Below are 20,587 nucleotides of genomic sequence, written 5' to 3' on the forward strand. Positions count from 1 at the left end.
CACTGCAAATATTCCTAGTCCACGTTTAAGTCTTCTTAGAGAGGCCAAGTACAATCTTTTCAACCAGGGAGAATCCGGAGCTTTTGCGGGTCACCATGTAAACAAGTGTTACGCTAAGGGAAAGACCCAAAGGGACTGAGTTACTATCTACTTTAATTTGTAAAAATATTACCCCTGAAATGTCCTGCATCAGTCAGAATTAACCCAGTACTGAATAGTGTGCTTAATAAGTCTGTGATTAACATGGAGCTAAGGCGAGCAAAAACAATGAGGTAAGACATTATGGAGAGCCCTGTCATCTTTGACTTTGCATTACATACATGGCATTCTATATAATACACTCTCCAACGAATAGTGCATATGACCATTGACTGGTCACTTGTGGTCACTGTGGCATTTATTGTGACTGAAAAGGCTGTTTTCATCTAAACAGCTCTTTTTGGCTCTTTTTCAAATAAATTGGTCAAACAGATTCTGGATTTGGTATCTGGTATGCTAAAGGAAATTAAGACATAGACTGGCTCTAGCTTGGTTGATGCTTGTCACCCAGAGCGTCTTAGCTGGAAACCCCATGGGGGTGTAGCAAGAGACAGCAACCTTTCCACACTCGTCACTTTCACACTTGTCACTTCTCCTTTTTCCTACCACCAAGGCAGGAGATGATGGCTCTCCCGTACTCCACACACTGTGAAGGGTTGGGTTGCAGGTCGATGTCAAGATGGCTCCTTCACTCAGACCTTAAAGAGGTGCTTCTAGCTCTAGGGTATGGGGGGGGGGGGGGGGGGGGGGGGGGGGAATTGCTCTCACTTGCGCTCTGCTGACCGTGGTGACATTTACCCGAATCACCTGGTCTTAGCGCCCATCTTCATTCAACCAGCTCGCTTGTCTATCTGTCTGCCAGCCAGACTTCTAGGCTGTCATGGGGTCTAGCCCTTAAAGGGAGAAAACTGGATTAACAGGTTTAGTACTGCGAATGGAATTACACGCTTCGTTTGTTTGTGTGTTTAATCTATTATTAGTTATAATCACTGTAACAACTACAGGCCTGTTTGGGACATTTTTTAGCAAGCTTTAGCAAAAAAGTACTTTAGTTGTTGTCAGTGTACTGACAATCAAGGCTATGAGGATGTACATTTGGTAGATTGATTAGTTTTAAGTGGTGGGAGATAAACCACTTATCTATGTAACCTGCTGAACTTTAGGTGAACCTTCTGGATAGAAGCTGTGAGAGTGAATGTGCCACTGTTGTTTTTACTTTGACCTTCTAAATTTAATGTCTGGTATAAGGGTCTTCAGAAATATCACTTGGATGTCATTTCCATCATACCATGATTCATTTTCCTCTCTTCCCTTTATGAATATTGTGCTGCCATTTCCTGCAATGTTCTCCATGTCACTCCTTACCCAGCACTACAGACTCCTAAGGGAGAGGATCTAGCTGCTGGCAAGGTCTTCCTGAACTATGCTGCCATCTGCCCCGACACCTGACACCATTGCCCACACTTCCATCCAAATGGTGTTCTCCATAAAGACATGTTGGTTCCTATTAATGACTGTTTAAAATGACGACCATGCTGGAGTTTTTTGACTAGTTTTTATTTCTACATTCTAAATGATCATGCAGTACATTACTTGCATTCCTTCTTTTCTAGGCTGAAAATAATCTTGGTTGACATACTCTTAAATATTTCACAAAGCAAAACTATGAATGTAGACCGTTGGAGTACACTCGGCCTCTCCTGTGGTTTGGCTCAGCCTTGGCTCCTACCCCCTCCCCATGCACTGCAATGTGGATGCATCGCAAATTAAATTCAACAAATGGCTGCTATATGCATTTTTTTCAGACATAAATATAATTGGGTTCAGGGCTGTTAGAATGGATGTCCTGGCTCAAATGTTCATAGATTCAAATAGATAAATCTATTTGAATATCCAAAGCATTTGATTTAAGAAGAGTACATTCTTCAATGTCCTAAGTCAGTTTTGAAATTTGAGTAAATACAGAGAAGTATCACTTCAAAATTACACCCTTCGGTATTTGAACACTCCTTTGATCAAATGAAAAGGATAGGCAGATCCTTTGTGAGGAATCTCTAAATTGTTGCTCGCTTTTGAACCTGACATAAATCTAACCACAACGAGAAGTGCTTCAACGTTGAAACACGGCTTAGAACAAACATGATTCTATTAGGCCTATAATTTACCAGAGGGTAAAAGGTGTTTTCAGGATGTCAGCAAAACCTGTAGGTAGAAGTGTGAAGGATTTTCCCTGTTGTTAAACATTGATTTGACAGTGCTTCCTCTGTTTCCACCTGGGGAATCCCAGAAAGACCAATCAGACTGGATGAGTTAATGAAAATAGGACAATGCAAAATAATCCTCATCTCTCTAATAATGACAGGAATCTGTTTGTGTGTGTGTGTGCATGTGTACAAATTAGAATGGGTTTAGTTTCCCACGATCATCTCAAGAACCGGGCACTCTGCAAAGTTCATATTCTGGCTAGTGAACAGAGCGACAATTGGATATACTTTCAGTATAGATCAGTGAATTTTGTTACATACATTTATGTGTTTACTGGATGTCAAAACTGCCAGCACTGTATGGTGAATTAGGCCTACAATTATGACAACTGGCTCAACCATTGTGCATGTAATGACTTCTGTTGTGAACTAAATGTTTAGATGACAATAAAGTACATTTTTATCAACCTAACATTAGCCATTTAGCCAGAACAGCTGTGGAGGTTGAACAAGTACTTCAGCACTGTGTATCACCAATTTTATCACGGGCATTATGCACTATCTATAGTTCAAGAAATCTGTATTTGTGTGTTTCACTGACATCTTAATCACTGACTGCATCATGGGCACTGTGCACTAGTGTATGATAAGTTCACCATCAACTCTTTGGCAGGTATAGAAATATTGGGGTGTTCATGGAGATGAGTCCTAGAGCAAAGCAAACAAGACATTGTTAGAGACTTTTATTTCAACCATTGTGAATGTTGAAGACGTTAAAGTCGTAGGAGAATTGATGAATGCTCAGCAGTGTGTAGGCTGTCTGCTGGCAAGGACATTTCAAGGCTTGTCTTGACTGGTCATTGACGGGTTATCATATTAGAATGTATTTTTTTGTTATTGGCCCTCTGTTGGATCTTGACAGGAGACTGACGTGTTCCTTCAGCTTTCCTTTAGTGTTTTATAGCTTTCATGAATAACTCATATTTAAGATTGAGCAACATTCATTGGGATCATCCTTAAAATCAACCCTCTTGCACTAATGGCAGCTTTGGATGACAATATATTTTTGATGTTCAGTTGGTAAACAAATTTTAACCCTGTTGTTACTCGGTAATCGGTGAAACAAAAACCAAGGGCTGTAGGGATCCATTTTATTGTAGTGTCAATGTTCCAGACAATTTTATTCTTTTAGATTTTCATCATTTTATGAGTCTTGCCTTTGCTCCCACAGTAAAGCCAAGAAAGAATTCAAGTGTCTTCTCCTCATGTTGGGATAGTTTAGGGGTGGGGGGTTGGCGACACAATTTAGAAAAACACAACGTCCTTGTTCTGTGATACACATGACAATCATATGCTAATAGGATACACTGGACTGGCATTGTTTTACTCCTTGTTATGCTTATAGGGTAACAGATGGAACCATGGTTTTAGACGGGTCAAGGTGGAGCTCTCCAACTGCCCTGTTGTTTAACCTCTCAATCTGACAATACACAAAAGTGGGGGGATTTGGAGATGGACCTGACCCACTTATTGTCACAGTTGTAATCAAACAAAAGATATGATGATCATTATTATTGTGTAAAATCCTTAGATCTGTATGCATTCTGGAAAGCTGAGCACAAACTCAACTGGCTGTTGATTTACATATCATATCCATACTCAGTGGATGAGATGTATTTAATACATTAGGGATGAAGCACTTTTGCTTTAAAGCAGATGGAATTACAGGTCACTTTTCACCAGTAGACCCCTTTTAAGAAGTCACAAAGTCATCACCCCAATCGCTGTGTCCAGATGCTGACAACCTCCAGGCGTTGTTATCCACGGTTAACTGCACTGCTCTAGGGCGATACGTTGTGTCTGGAGCGGATAGGTGACTGACCTCAGGAGCAGATAGGTGACTGACCTCACTAGTCCCCCTGGTCTTGAATGGGAGACAGCATTTTTTTTATTTTTTATAGAATCCTTCCCTACATTCCTACACTGCGCCGAGCCGAGAGTGACATATCAATAGGAAGCCCCTGCAGCTCTGCTGGGGCATTCCAAGCCCCCCCCTTTCTGCTATCTGGCCACTACTGTTGTAAATGAATTGGATGAGAAATCGTCTAATCAAGCCAGTTTAGCCAAAAGGGGGAAAATTATGGATGTGATTATTCTGGTAGGGAACTGTTGATGCAGACTTTATAGGAAGGTTTGCAAACTGATGAGTGCAAACATGGGTGACAAGACAACTTTTTGTGAATGTCAGTTTGTAATTATTTTTTTGGATGATCAGCTGGTGTCATGTAAAAATGAACACCTGTTTGCTACTACAACTCTGTACAAAGCATGTGATTGTTTCAGACTAGAGGTTTTCAATGTGGAAATCTACTGGATGAAATCATATTGAACAGATCATCTTTCAGGTCTGAAAGCTACAACAGATGTATCTTAAAGTAATTGACTGTACTGTAGAGTTTGTCTGCCCGTGAATGTCTGGGGACGAATATCAAATTCCCTTTTCGTGAAACCACACACATTTCTGAGGCAAGCTCTGTTTATTATCTGACTTTTGTAAACACCATCTGTGTATATTTTTTCTCTGATCCTGATACTCTTAAGTTTTGATTCTGTTTTGGATCTCATCTTCTGCTAAATGTGTAGCACTGTAGCTACTATCAACCTACAGGAAATACTACTGAGCTGTGTGTCTCACTCCAGAAAATAGCATCCATATTTGGGTGTGCTTTGCCTTCGGCAAGGACACAACCTTTGTTCTCTCACATATATATTATTGTTGGAATGCTGCTTCAGCATTCCAAGTATTGTTCTTTGAATCTTTATTCAACTTCTTCATATTCTTCTTATTCTTCTTATTCTATTTCTTCCGTGGCACGTTTCAGCGCCTTCAAATCTTCAGCTATTAAAACCGTTCAGCTATCAAAAGATTCAGCAGTTTCAGGCCATTCCTGCTATGACTTTTCAGCTTTGTACCTCTTATGCTTGAATTAATATAAATCAATATTCATAATATTTTTAACATGGGTTTCCAATGGAGTTTTCTTTCAAATCCTCTCAAACTTCTTTAAACTTCTTCAACTTCCAAATCCTTCTTCTTCCTCAATCTTTCAGCTAGAGCCACCATTTAAACTAAAAAATGTTGACAAAACCCTAAACTATTTTTAAATAATTCAGCTTTTTGATATCTATTCAACTTTTTTCAATATCACTGATTATGTTTCATGACTTTTTCAAGCCGTTTCTGAGATTTACATGGGTATGTACGTGAAACCCTAGAGTGCAGACTGAAACGCTTAGAGTGGAGGGCAGCTTCGGATGTCGTTGAAAAAATATTTCTAGTTATTTTTATTATTCTTTTTTCCCCCCTAAAACTCTGTTTGGCCTACATAGACAACCTAGGTGCTACCGGCTTGGTAGCGATTGAGTTGCTTCTATTGGGATTTACGTTCCGTTGCATGGTTTAGGCTCAAGTTAAGTTTTTGTGGCGAAAAGTGAAGCTAACGGTGGCTAATTTGCTAGCCAGTCACTGACGTTCTTAACGTCACTATGTCACTAACGTCACGAAAACACGCGTGACTACCTTTGGCAGAACATTCGTTTCGCATCTGTTAACTTGGGGGATAGCTAGGCTAACTATAGCTTTACTGCAAAGCAGCTGCAGAAACGCCACAAGCAAAGAGGCCAGGGTGATAACTATTTACTAATTTTACTTTGTGATATGACACACAATTGTGATGTGTAATGTACAATATAAGCTGATATTATTAAGGAAGTACATCTACTTTCGGAAACAGTAGTCTACTATTTCACTGAAGTATTAGCATCATGACATTAGCCTGTGTTGCCCGGGCAACAGTGGTCTATGACGTATCTGTTTTCAATCATTAAAATAAACATTCCTCACAAATACATTTTCGTTGTAGGATTTATTATGACATTAGTAAACGATTTGTTGGTGAAATTACCATTACCTGTGGTTTCAAACCAGTGTAGCTCACTGCAACGCTGTAGCCTACCCGAGACACTAGTGAGTAGCTAACAAAAACATCTCCACAGCTGTTTAGGAAGTCAAACGGCGACAGAACATGTTCGGCACTCCCCTTACTTAAATCAAAAGTCTTTCAGTAGGTGAAACTATCTGACTACTAACCTGAACTTCATTGCCACAGCCTAAACGTTGTCAATCTGTTCATGAAAATAACTAATTTCGGCCTAAACCGTACAACGGAACGTTCAATCAAATTCAACCAACGCAATCGCTACCAAGACTAACACAGCTGGGGGGTATTCCAAGTAGCGGGTTTAGTGAAAACTTTGAGTTGTTTAACCCTGAAAAGAGACATACTCCGAATTCCACGTTCCAGAAAGAGAGGTAACGAAACCTTTTGGTAAGTTGCCATGGTAACTTACGCGGTGAAACTAACCTGCTCGCTAGCAGGTTTTCTATGAAAAACTCTGCGTTTTCCTAGCAATCCCCACCCACTTTCGGATCTTGAAACAGTTTGCAGACATGGGGTGTTCTTTCCTGGGTCGGCCGATCGATTTCGAGCAAAATATAATTTGCATAGCCTTACGCTAGGAGAGGATTTTAAGACCGCGATTGGATGTACTTTCATTCCCCGATGAATACCTACGCGAACGTTACCGTTTTTCATCACATTCAATAATTTATCTCACCAACATTCTCCATCCATACATTGCTAATGTAACACACCGTGGACGTGCTCTCAGAACAGACCAAATGATATGCGTTGCTCTCCGTTTCTTTGCCAACGGGAGTTTCCTATACAACATTGGCGATGTAGCACACATTCAGTTTAAGTCAATGAAGAAATTTGAAATCATGTGAATGACAATGTTGCAATCTCAGACTGGGATGAGTAAATCCTTTCAATTTTGCAGGATTTCCCAATGTGATTGGCTGCATTGATGGCACCCACATCCCCATCATAGGCCAAAAGGCTAAATATGCCTTACCTATTTGTATTACGTTTTTATATTTCATTTTCAGTTGTTGCCAAGTGCGCTTCACGCCTGTGGGATTGTGAACATTGTATTTGATTAAATTACAATTCCAACACTTTTTCACCTGTAATATTAACGGACATTAAATGTTCGATTGATGGACTAAATTCAAACTTACGCATTGACTCGATCAGCAATTCTTTCCCACGCCAATTGTCTGTCCTTTGCAGCAACAGCCTTATTACTTTTTTTCTGAAATATGTGCTCGGATTCGCCATACGCACGGATTAAAATTTCCAATTCCATTGCGGTGAAATAGGAAGCCCTTTTTTGTCGCCTTTTTCCATGGTGAATCCTAGTATCGGAGCTCCATAGATGTTGGCTTTTAGTAGAACTCGTGCACGCGCTAAACTCAGAGTTGACGTACTCCGAGTCGAATTAACTAATTCATATCAGGTGTTCTGGAACCGAATTTTCGGAGTTTCCCATGTTAGAGTAACTCAACTCTGAGTTCAGGGTTAATCTCAGAGTTTGTTAAACCCGCTACCTGGAATACCCCCCAGTAGTCTAGTACTGTATCGTAGTAGTACAATTTACCGGGGCAGCTTCTCCACACAGGGCTATATCGCATTTTGCGTTGTTACTGACAATGATCGCTACCAGTGAGCTTTTTATGAATGAGCGATTTTCCACTAAATAAATGTGAAGCTTATTTACGTTTTTGGGGGCATATTTTCAGTTAGCAGATGGTACTGTTTGAATCGCAATTCCATCTTCTACTGCCGGTAACGTCGTTGAAGTCTTCAAAGGGGGTTCTTTATTAATGAATGAATGCAATATGAGTAGGCTAAATGCCTGAAAATATCACGAGAAGGGACAACTTGGAACGTTTAAATCATAGAGATTAGGTCAATTTTTACTGCCAAATTTATTCGTTTTGATTCAGCTATGAGGCTGCCTCTTGCAGGGGAAATGAGAAGACATCTATTTCATTCTACGCTTCACTCGTATTTTGAGTTGTAAATGAGCAGCAAAAAAAAGATGCTTTTAAATCTATGTAATCTTTATAAATAATAAGTATGCATTTTTATATAAAATACACAGGAATATCAGTTGTAAAAATGTCATTAAAAAACTGACCCCTGTGCAACCGATGCAAGCAAGCACACCCTACAATTTCCCCAGAAATTGTACTCTCTCTAGTGTTAATTGATTCTTAATGAATAGGCCATGAAATCTGTTGTTTTCTGTTGTTCAGGGTACATGCTGTGTTGATGACCTCGGATTAGAATTGAATTTGACCTTTCAATCCACTTGGCGCCATGAATATTGAGTTTCCGCCACAGCAGTAACAGTTCCAGTGTTGGCGAAAACTTATCGTCATTGTGCTGTTTCACCATTGGATGGTATCAAGAGAATGTCTGTCCTGTTAGCCATCCTGTTAGCCATCCTATCACAAAGGGGGCCCATTTGGTTGCAGATGACCCCAGTTGTTCAAGGTTAATTGGAATTATGGTTGTTAATCAAGAGTGGAGACTGCATCTAAAAGCTCTTACCAAGCTCAATTAGTCTAGCTTCATAGAGGATTCAAATGGGGAATGGGTAGCAACAGCATAACATGCCCTCTTCTACAGTAATGGTCTTCCTGTAGTAATTTTTACAATGTGCATGTATTTTGAGTGCCATGTCAATTATGGGCTGTTTAACACTACATTCGTAACAGTCATAAAACCTCAAAGGTATTGTTCATCTAATCTAAATTAGCTTGATAAATGTGTTAAAACAATGGTCCATGACTAGAATTGGGTCTAGAGTTTGAGATGGATGTACGTGGACGTGTTAGACATTAAGCTTATATGCTCTCAAGATCACCGTTTGTGAATATTCAGTTTAGGATTGTATGTGATTTATGACCTTATGAAAGCAGTGGCAAACACAACAAGTTTGTTTTCTTTGGCAATATGATTTTTAGCAGGAAAAAGTACCAAAGCTGATTTTACATTACCATGCTGCTCCACTTGTGTGTTTGACTTTTGATGGCAGTGTGTCTAGTGTGTGTGTGTGCTTGTTCATTTGTGTGTGCTTGTTCATGGGTGTGTGAAGAAGCAGGACTTTCAGTTGGCCATGCTAACTCCTCTCTGACTCAGCACTCACTGTGCACTTTATGCTGTCTGTAGTAAGCAGCTAACACACACAATCTCCCACACTGAACATCACTAATGTATCAGAAACTGTGCCACTGTTAGCTCAAAGAACCAAAATGTGTTGTGGACAGCCTGATGGCCATTAAAGTCTACCCTCTATCAGACACACATGGGCACAAAAACATAAACTCTGAGAAGTGTACAGTTTCCAGTCCTGCATGCATCCTCCCTCGCTAATGTGGAGTGGAGGGAGGGAGGGAATACGGAATTGGAGTAGAAGAGCATGGAGGTGGGGGAGGAAAGGGGGGATGGAGAGATGGAGGTTAGCACAGCTGGAGCAGAACACAGGGGGGGTTGGTTGAGGCTTCCCAGACCTGACTCCAGACTTCTTCTGCTGGGACTGCCTAAGGCTGGGAGGACTCTGATGTACCCAATGGGGCATTAAACATGCATTATCTTCACCCACCTCCACCCTTTCTCTGGGCTTCTATGCAGCTTTCTGTCTCTCGATCCTCTCTCTCTTCCCCCTCTCTCTTTCTACCACTGTCCCATTCACTGTCAGTTGCGACCAGTTGTGTCTTCTTGTCTTGCTCTTGCAAAGATATTAAACAGTTTGGTCAGAGTGGGAAACGAACAGCTTTAGGACCATAAGAAATCCCTCCAGTGTGTGCAGAAGTTCTCTTGTGATAGTAGTTGTAAAAGAAAAAAAGACTTTGGGGAGATTTCCAAAATCCAGTGACTCACTTCTGTGTCAGCCGTCGGCATCAATGATGACTACCTCTCAGATACAAGCAGGAAAATGATGACGAAAGAGGAAAGAGTCAACGGGTGTTGTACTGTACTCGCACAGTCCTGTTCACACACACCGGGCCAATGTAAAGAACGGCTAAAGCTATTAGAGGCTGATGAAATGCACTCAGTAAAGTGCTAAAGAGCCATACCATAATACTACTGCTACAATGAGCTCCAAAACACAAGAGAACTGCACAGTCTGTCATTAGGTGGTAGCCTTCCTCCTTTTCCTTGCCAGGCAGCTGTAGTCTGCTGGTTTCTGCAGAGGGATAGACAGATGATAATTAAAGCAAGCAGCAGCAATGTCATTAAAATCTTTTGCATACGTCTGCTGGCTGCATCCCATAGTCATTAATAGGGTGTGCATGATTGGTTGTTTTTCAGTAAAGACAAATTAAGCATTTGTCTTCTCTCTCAAAGCATAATTTTTCCATGAATATTTTGTTGACAAGAGTGACTTTCCAAAGTACTCTGTTAGGGGGCTGCATTTGACCTTCTACATTCTTTTTTTTTTTTTTTTTGTAGGCCAGAATTAAAATTTTAAATTAGATTACAGAGTTATACATTTTAGTTCCTCCAATTTTCTGTCTGTATTTTTTGAGCATTTTTTGTGTGTTTTTGGGCAAACATGTTTAGAAATTCCTGTGTCAATAAACATCACTCAACTTCATTATTTTACACACATGTCCTGTGTGACTGGTTACACACCAGTCTGACTGACAGAAAATGGTTATCACTCCATTTGCAAAGACAGTCATTACAGCATTATATATCTTGTGAAGTCAATCCCTCACAGGTTTTTATTGTGTTCGAATTTGAAGAATCTCCCACCACCGCCCGAATCCAGCACACACTCACATACATCCAAAATCACTGAAGTCTGTTGACTTAAGCTCACTGGTTGTACTGTAAAACAGTGAGATCAGGTGGTTAGAACATTTGCCAGTTAACTGTGCTGCCCTCCCCTTTTGTGAAACACACACTAACACACATACAGTACACCCACACATTTTCCCAAACACACACATGCTCTCAGACAATTTCCCAAACAACACACTTCAGCTACCAGATATGCTGCAGCAATAGCACACAAAGGCTTGAAAGAGCCTTAAATTACGGTCTATCTCCTAAAGGTTTTTCCCCCAATTCGACAACAGTGCCAGAGTATAAGGCCCTCGCTGTCAATCAAAGGTCTCGTTACAGACACAGTAGTGTGTTTCCCGACAGAACGGTTGCTGTCATTCATGGGGCTGTTGCCTAGAGACTGGGAGGATAAGAACGACGTGACACACCATGACCATACAATCTCTCCCTCTCTTTCCCCTCCCCCTTCCTCTCAGTCCAAGTTACTTACTTGGTCTTTCAAGTAAATATCTTATGCTTAAGAGACTCCTTACCTTACATCATCACAGGCTACAGGGAGTTCATACAATATACAGCAAGTACAATGTGTCTTGAAATCTCCCTAGTGTATTTGCAGAAATGGGTTTGTGTGCAGAGACATGAACAGCAACCTTAGTCTTGCAGAGGAAATGACTGGTCTTTTTACCTGAATCAGACTTCAGGCCAAGCTTGACAGGTTCCTAATAATTCAAGCCAGTCATCACACTCACTTGGTAACAGGGCACATTGATTTTAAATAGCAGCCATCTTGCAAAATAGTCTGGACTCTTCAAGGTGTTTACCTCTCTTTGTTTACCAAGGGAGTGAACGTTTCTTTAAGGACTAGGATGATATGGACTTTCAAACTGGAACAGATCTGAAGAGGTGTTGATCCTCGAAGCAGGTTTTCTCTCCATCACTCTCTCTTTCAGCCCTTGGGTGTTTCTTTTCTTTTTTTTCTTTCTCGGATTTCGTTCTCTCGTTCCCATTCCTTTCTTTCTATCGATCTCCATACATATCTCTAGCTCTCTCTCTTTACCTTTCTCTCTCCCTGAAGACCTTTTTTTTATCTCTCCCTCTTTTTATTTGTCTCTCTCTCTCTCCCCCCCTTCTCAATGCTCTCGCTTACTGGTCTTTACCTCTTTTAACTCCTCCCGCCCAGACTGACTAGGGGACAGCTGTCTACCTAGTTTTGAAGCCGCTGACCCACAGCTCTCCGCTAGACTGAAACACTTGCACCCTCCCCCTCTCTCACACATAATCACACACACACACACACCAACCAACCCCACAACCAAAGAGGATTCTGTTTTAAAAAGAATTGGATGGACATTTTCAATGACTGTAATTTGTGTAATTAATGTTTTAACCCAGGTCTGATTTGTTTGAATATGTGCAGACAATATGGTGTTTTTTTGCACTTCTGGTAAGCAAACTGCATTTCGTTGTACTGTACTTGTGCTGTTCAATGACAATAAAGTATAATTTAATCTAATCTAATGTATTCAGTATAGGCCTAAAATGTTTGCCTCTGGAGAAGGCTTTCCCTAACTTTTTTGAGGCTGAATCCATTATTGTGGTGACAGTGTGTGTGACACTCCAGGCACTCTGAAATCACTGGCAACTCGCATGCTACTTTTAATATTGCATCGGCTTCCTGACTTGGATATAGTCTCTGTTGTGTGAAACACAACTCAACAAGGCTTCTATTTTTGAGGAATGTGCTCAGCTCAGTGATTCAAGCCTCAAGTATCAACTCTCGACTGTTCAAGGTTTATTCAGTTAAGAACATTTAGAAACAGATTAAGGGTTATTTATTTACTTTAAGCTCTATCATTCTTTGAGAGGGACAATTTGGTTTGTGTGTCCTGGAATGAAGAGAGATGAGCAGGCTTTGTTACTGGCGTTGTTGAGGGTTTTCCCTAAATAGTTTGGATTTTGAGCCCACATTATCTTGGTATCCTTCCAAAGACACCACCAAAGAAAAGTAAAAAACAGCTCCAAAATTGGCCAAATGCACCCATAGGTGCCACACACATTTTAAACATAGATACAGATACAAACAGCCTTCCCCAATCACACGTTTGCCAGACAATGACCTCAACGTATGTCCACATGGTACTTATTTAAATGATTCCACACTCAGTCTCTATGAAAAATTAGTCTACCCCTTCATACCTTTCTCCTATTATTTTGCTCCTATCGGTGGGAGGTCAGAAATATGCAACCACAGCATATGGCCTATAGAAGGCTTTCATGAGGTCTCAAAGTGCTTGGTCCCTTTTCTAGCTCTTTTGAAACCTCAGAATCGTTTTGTGGGGCGAACTTCCTTTACCCTCCCAGCCCCCCATGAAAAAATGAAAAGGCCCAGCTCAAATCCTGCTGTTTCTCCTCTAAGGACTCTTTCACCGCCTTAGAAATTTGGGGGGGTTGCAAGGAGGCCTAAAGGTTATTGTGGCAACACAATCATTTCATTTATCTTTTTTATCTGCGGAACAGATAAGCGGAATGTCAATCTTTTTCTTTACTGGTGCAATATGTCTTTCGAGGAAAGGGAGGGTGAATTGTCATTTGACGGTGAAGCTGCAATTTACTTTACAATCATAATCTTTCTCTTACCTCGATTTTTGATGTTTTTGTATTCTGTATTTTCCACTGAGAAAGAGGAAGAAACTAGGGAGTCAGGTGGCTGAGCGGTGAGGGAATCGGGCTAGTAATCCGAAGGTTGCCAGTTCGATTCCTGGTCAACTGACGTTGTGTCCTTGGGTAAGGCACTTCACCCAACTTGCCTCGGGGGAATGTCCCTGTACTTACTGTAAGTCGCTCTGGATAAGAGCGTCTGCTAAATGACTAAATGTAAATGTAAATGTAAACTGCCTGCAATTCAGTCCAAATCCTAAAGGATTACCAAAACTATAGTAGAGTAGTATCTGTTACAATAAAGGAACAAAATTGAGTTACATTTAGATCAAGTATAATTAATTTATTATATTACATGAGTAGGGGTGTAATAACATATCGTCGTATCTGTGCGATGCAAACATTTTACAATATTTAGTTATTTCTACGATATGACGCCCGTTTTATTCTATTGGTTGAGCACCTGCTGCATCAAGCCTGGTTTATGCTTCTGCGGGTCTGCATTAATGTCATGTGCGGGTGTGCGGAGACACGCTCAGCATTTATAGTTGTGCGGCCTTGTTGTGTAATTCTTTTTGGACGAGACAGCGCTATCGCGCAAAATTGATGTTTTTTTTTATTTTCCAGCTAACAGAGCTAGCTGGAAAATCAAACGAACCCTGTGGATTGTTCTTGCTCCGGCTTTAAATTCTGGATATTCGGCAGCTTTGCCACAACGGACAGAATGGCTTCGCTTGCATCTTTCTCCGCCGCCCATTACGGAATGACAACACAAACTAGCGCACAACATCAACGTCGTAGTTCTCAGCCACTCCCTCTGTTCGCTGATTGGACGGGTAGAAAGTGAACTGGAGACATCTGACTTGCGTACCTCAAGCCCAGACGCAGTACAGAAGCAAAATCAAAATTGAGCGGAAGTACGTAGGAGGGCAGAGCCAGGCTATCCCAGACCTTCTGTACAAATCAAATGTACGAGGGTCTGGTTAGGACCAGGCTAGTAGAACGTAACAATTCATAATAATTTCAGTAAATCAAACAGCTGCAAGACCCAGTGAAATGTTATATATAGCTAGAAAACTAACGCTAGCATCGCTAACAACATTATCTAATTCAACTTCGGTAGTGTAACCAAGCTTTTTGTAGGTTTGTTTTAGATATAATTTTATATGGTCGTGTGGACAATAAGACACGGACGCAGGCTCTTTTTACAACTTTTTACAACCATTGCTCTTCTTGACATCGCCATTCGAACAGTAGGGATGGGAGGATCGATCCTAAAGTATCGATATTTTCGATACTAGCATTGTATCAAAAGGATCGATTCTCAATTTGAAATATCGATCCTACCTGGGATTTCTTTTAAACAAGTGATTTTAGAATACTTTTATAATAGTAGTAGGTCGTATAATATAGAAATGTATTTAAATAAGAAAGTCAATAGGAACTATTTTTTCTTCCGCTGTGTCTGTGCTTATCATGAGTTCATCAGCGGCAGCGCGCCGCGCTCTCTCACTCAGTGAAAGCGCAGATTCGAGTGCATTGCTGCGGTCATGACTGAAAGAAAAAGAAGCATAATCTGGAGTTATTTCACTCCAGTTAACAACGATAAAGCTTCATGTGACATTTGTCAAACAACAATAAGCCATTGTGGTAATACCACAAACATGACAAGCATCTAAAAGTTAAACACCCTAAAGAGCACAACAAAGTACAGCTGACGCGAGCAGAGGAGGCAACAATGCCTATTGCGGTTTATTTCATATTAATAATGATGGCTTTCAGAATGCATTATAAAATTACTCAAATAAAAATATTTCATAGAAGTATCGGTATCGATATCGACGATACTGGTCTTGAAAGTACTTGGTATCGGATCGAAAAGAAAATGATTGGTATCGCCCATCACTATCGAACAGCCCTCACTGACTTCACGTAATGCTTACGTCAGCGTCATGCCTACGGCAACTCCCGAGGGACAAAACACCCTTGTCCGTTGAACATAGAAAGGTCTGCTACAGTAGGCTATCCTCAGGATTTGCAAGCTAGCTAAACTTATACTATATCTAAAATAATGTTGTAGACATAACAATGCATTTCGCCACTAAATGAATAACTTGGCTTTATTTCTGGACATACAATCCACAACCGAAATGTGTTACACAATGCTGTAAGATCTCCTCGTGCATTGCTTGGTATTGTAGCGACAATACTCTTGGTACCCAGAATGCCCCGCGGCAAGCTGAAAAGCTACAAAGTTAAGGGCATTGGTACCCAGAATGCCCCGCGGCAAGCTGAAAAGCTACGAAGTTAAGGGCATTAGCTTAGTTAGATAAGCATTGTTTGGAGTTCTATTGTTGTGTTCCTTCTGTTTTGATATGTGTCATGCTATGGTCTGTAGTTTAGATAATTTGAGTGTTCACCCTGATTGGGAATGTTGTCTAGTTAGATGGCTATCCAAGCTGTCCAATGGGAAAGTGTGACTGGATAAATAAACAGTCATGAGCATTGTACCACTCAACGCTAACCGGCGCTATGGTATTGTTGTTCCCGTTTAAAGTGCGGCCTATATACCAGTGCGGCCTATACTCCGATATACAAACACAAAGCTCCCATTCTGGTGGGGTGTGGCTTATAGAAAATGCAGCTTATTTTCCGAAAAATACGGTACTAGTTTTTTTCTCGCAAATTTGTGACTTTATTCATTCTGAAAATCTCCGACTTTTTTCTTGCAAAATTACTATTTTCTTTCTCGCAAATTTATCACTTTAATCTCGGAATATTACCCCCCTCCTTCTTTTCATTGCACTTTTTGAACGTTTGTAGCATTATTTCAGCAGTCAGTTATAGGCATACATTTACATTAATTCATTTAGCAGACGGTTCTATCCAAAGCGACTTCCAAGAGAGAGAGCTTTACAGCCCTAGGCATAATATAAGCTATTCAAAGATTGGGGTTCAAAGATGGCCAAATAAAAATATTGTATTTTACAAATGTATTTTAAGTTATATTGTGCTTTGTTGGTATAATGTTGGCTATAATGTAAAACATATAAATACATATTTTGAAATTGTAATTTTGTAATAGATATTTTATTTGAAAAGCAAGACAAAAAGTAAAAGTTAAATATTCAAATGGAGGCATGCAAACCCAACATGCAACTTAATTTATTGTTGCTTGGATGGCAGCTGTGTTGACTATCAGTGCCTCAGGTTATTTGGGGATGTTTGTTTGCAGAAAAAGATTTATGACCAAACTGTGGGTGTATATATATTTGTGTGCTGTTGTGTTTGGGTGTGTGTGGGGCCTGGTTAGAGGCCAACGGTGTTCACCTTTTTAACTGCACATCCCCACCTCTTCTCTCCTAGAGTAGGGCTTCATCCTAACCCATATAGGCTACTTTTACTTTTAGTATTGCAGCTACACTTACACAGTATGAACTGTTGCAGGCAGTATGCAACCTAGGGTTTACTGCTTTGTATATTTAGCCTTTTAAAGCATATAGGTCTGCTATTATAGCATTGTCTACAGTTGACACCTGCTCCGCGGCGTAAAGGATTATGGGGCAGAAAAGCCAGAAAAGCATGCTGGCTTTCATAATACAACCGGTAGCATTTCACAGTATGCCATCCTGGCATGTAACGGGACAGAATAAATATTAGTCCAACACTGTAACCCTAACCCCCCCCAAAAAGGTAAAGTGACAAACCAGTTCCTTCCCTTCAAATATATATTTTTTATTTTTTCAAAGTTGACTGGCATCACATTTCCAGTCATTTTTATACCATATCCTTTTTATCGAATTTCTCTTTATTGAAATGGCAAGCTGCAGCGACTGTGTCTTTCTATTTCCAGCTGGGAAGGTGCATGCTGTCTTGTCTCTCATTGTGTGTCTGTATTCTGCTGGTGAAAGGGTGTTGGTTGAGGGTTGGTGCTGCGGCAGAATACATGTGGGGTTATGGTAATGAGATGGCAGAGGGAAAACTGAAGCCGGGGGGGGGGGGGGGGGGGGGGGGGGGGGGCGTAGGCCTTGCTGGAATGAGTATGGGAAACGGGGGAGAGAAAAATGGGGGGTGGGAGAGTGGGTAGCGGAATCCCCCCCTCACAGTGGGGTGTGAGGACCTCGCTTACTCTCCGTTTGCTCAACCTCCCCGCCCCCACCACCACCATTTAGACCACCAGATGGTGGATATTTAGGGATGCGGTGCTTGCTTTACTTTGTGTAGGCTAGGTGTTGAGGTTGTCAACCGCTAACTTATAAGGGGAGGGGCAGCCTCCATTCAAGCAGAGGGCAGTGAGAGCTTTTGGAGCCTCACCAGCTACCTGCTGCTCTGGATTCATGGGGATTTCAATAGCTGCCTCTCTCTCTCGCTCTTGCTCGCTCCCCAGGTCTTTCTCCCCTGTTTTTCTTTTTCAAGAGCATTGTAGCATGAATGATACTTGCCTCTCTCTGTCTCTTCTCTCACTCTCTTTTAAAATCGCCAGACAATTCAGCAAGCTGCTGTCCTCAAATAGCTCTCTGGGAAATCCCGGTGGTAAACCGCGTAGGAGGCTCGCTAACGTGAAAGGACTGTTTCTCCGTCTCCCTCTCTCTTTTCCCACTAGCTCACATGCACTCTCTCTTTTACATCTCTCTTACCATCTCCCCATGCTCTCAACTGCTGTCAACACCTGTTTTAATAGTGTGTCTTCTCACTCTCACTCCGTCCCTTCCTCTCCATTTTCTGTCATTGTCACAGATCACAGCAATGTCCTATTGGTTTAAATTTACATTTAGTCATTTAGCAGACGCTCTTATCCAGAGTATCAAATCAATAGAAAATTAACTTTGGACATCATGGCCTTATATTTGTTTGAGTTACATCCATCCATGTGATTGGCCTACATGTGCGCCCTTGGATTCACATGTGAGTGTTGCTGTGCCAAACATTGACGTCAAGCAGATCCTGAACAAACACAGTACACAGGGACAACATCAAGAGCTGTGGCAGAGTGAAAACAGGCATCCCCCCCCCCCCCCCACACACACACACTATTCTTTATCTCTTATCCGTCCTATCTTCACTGAAAGATGTGTCCAGAGGCCTGTGCATGTGGGTAATGTTTGTATTTTGTGAGGATCTCACTATTTGGTAAACAAACTATAGGCATACCTAATCTTTCTGCTGCCCACCCCTCCCCCCACACTATTTTTTTTACAGAGTGGTTAAACACGATCAGAGTTTTTATCTAGAACGCCTGTCCTTTCCAAACAATCCCTCACTTATCTTTCAGTCTTTAGCTCCAGGGCTAACTGAAGACTCACCTGTCTGCTATAAACACAAAAATGCTTGTGCATACAATGGTATACACAAGCTGTTTTTCCACAACCCTCAACAAAAAAAATCCAAGCCAAACAAACAAACATAAAACACTGAATAATGTTTGGTATGAATACAAAGTTCCTGTGTGGAGCTCTCTAGAAATGTCCTGAGAAGGCTTTGTTTTGCTCAGAGCTGTATTGCATGATGCTAGTACGTTTAAGTTTCCAATGACATGCTGTAGGGAAGGCATGCTGGGAGATAAAGCCTTAATATATAGTAGGTACTGTAGTAACACTACAATCTCCAGAGGACAGTTGGGTCTGTGCCATTGCATCCAGACAGTAGCTATATTTAGCACACCAGGGTCCTAAGGTTTGTAGAACAATGCAGTGCATTTAACCTTCCAACTAGACCAAAAGAGAGTAGCACATGTTAGGTATTACTTTTCAAAAGTCCAGAGGGGTCAAAATGTAAATAACTAAACATTAGCACATTTAAATGCTCCAAAATTCCACATGGCTTTTTGTAAAAAAAAATAAAGAAAAAAAAGAGATTTATGGGTTGACTTTTCGTGAGTGGCCAGCGTCTTTGCTTGTTTGCCAGCACTGGATAGTCCCAATAAATGATATCAACCTGTTTAATCTGTTTAAGGATTAGCTAATGTAAACAACCCTTATCTTCCAAATGGCAGCTTTCCTAAACCTTAGCTGGGAACTGTTATGTTGCCAGGGGTTGACCCAGGGTGAGAAAGAGTTCTCGTGGTGTCTTGGCTTTGATTTATTCCAACAGCTGATACTGGTCGGCGCCGCCCAGTCAGCAAAGCGTAGCTCTTCCTCGCTTTCATTGCAACTCCCCCAGGCTTGTATACTCGCAACACTAACGTCATCACTTTAGGTTGCCAAAGATGCGGGCGAGAACTGACACGGCAGACAAGCAAGACAAAAACAGAAGGCCATTAGAAGCCACACTACCTGTACTTGCACAAGGCACTGAAGATGGGTGGTTAATGGGAAACAGAGTGTGTCTGGAGGCCAGCGGGGCAGCTGGTTTGTTCAGTAAAACAACAACCTAGCAGTGGCACAAATAGCTATATAAGCCCCCTAAACAAACACACACAAACACTTCATGAACACCACCCCATAAGGGTCTTCACAGGGGGCGTGGCGTCTTTCATCTACTCCCCAGACTGAGACACCCGAGTGTTTACTTTAAACACCTTGATGTTTCACATTTCCTGGGCTTTGTTTATCTTACAGCCTCTGTAGATTTCCTCCTTAGGTCCACCTACCACCTCTCCTAAACGAAAGCTAAACTATAGATTGTTTCCCCATCTACATATACACCCCCCAGACCCAACCTCTGTCTTTTGCCTTCCACAAGGGAGTTGTCAGCTTCATGTAAACGCTCACTGATTTGGCCCCCGGACCCTGAAATTGGAATCAAATGTATGCGTAGTGCTTGAGGGGGAGAACTCTGGCGTTGGAATGTGTATGTGAACCGATCCCTGCTGTCGGACCCAGAGAGCCTGCTCTGCTTGGAATAAATCCTGGTGGAGAACCCCCACCCCCCCACCCCGGCACAGAAAGCATTATGTGCCACAACTGAGGGGGGGCAGGCGGG

At 41.4% G+C, this 20,587-nt stretch overlaps 1 protein-coding gene across 3 annotated transcripts in view; it reads left to right on the plus strand.

The window, feature by feature from the left end:
- Window positions 1–20,587, plus strand: part of sipa1l2 (signal-induced proliferation-associated 1 like 2) — a 64,334-nt gene that overhangs the window by 2,020 nt on the left and 41,727 nt on the right. The gene's annotated exons all lie outside the window — the stretch shown is intronic.

This window comes from Osmerus mordax, chromosome 21 (assembly GCF_038355195.1).
Source record: "Osmerus mordax isolate fOsmMor3 chromosome 21, fOsmMor3.pri, whole genome shotgun sequence".
In the NCBI taxonomy this organism is placed as follows: domain Eukaryota; kingdom Metazoa; phylum Chordata; class Actinopteri; order Osmeriformes; family Osmeridae; genus Osmerus; species Osmerus mordax.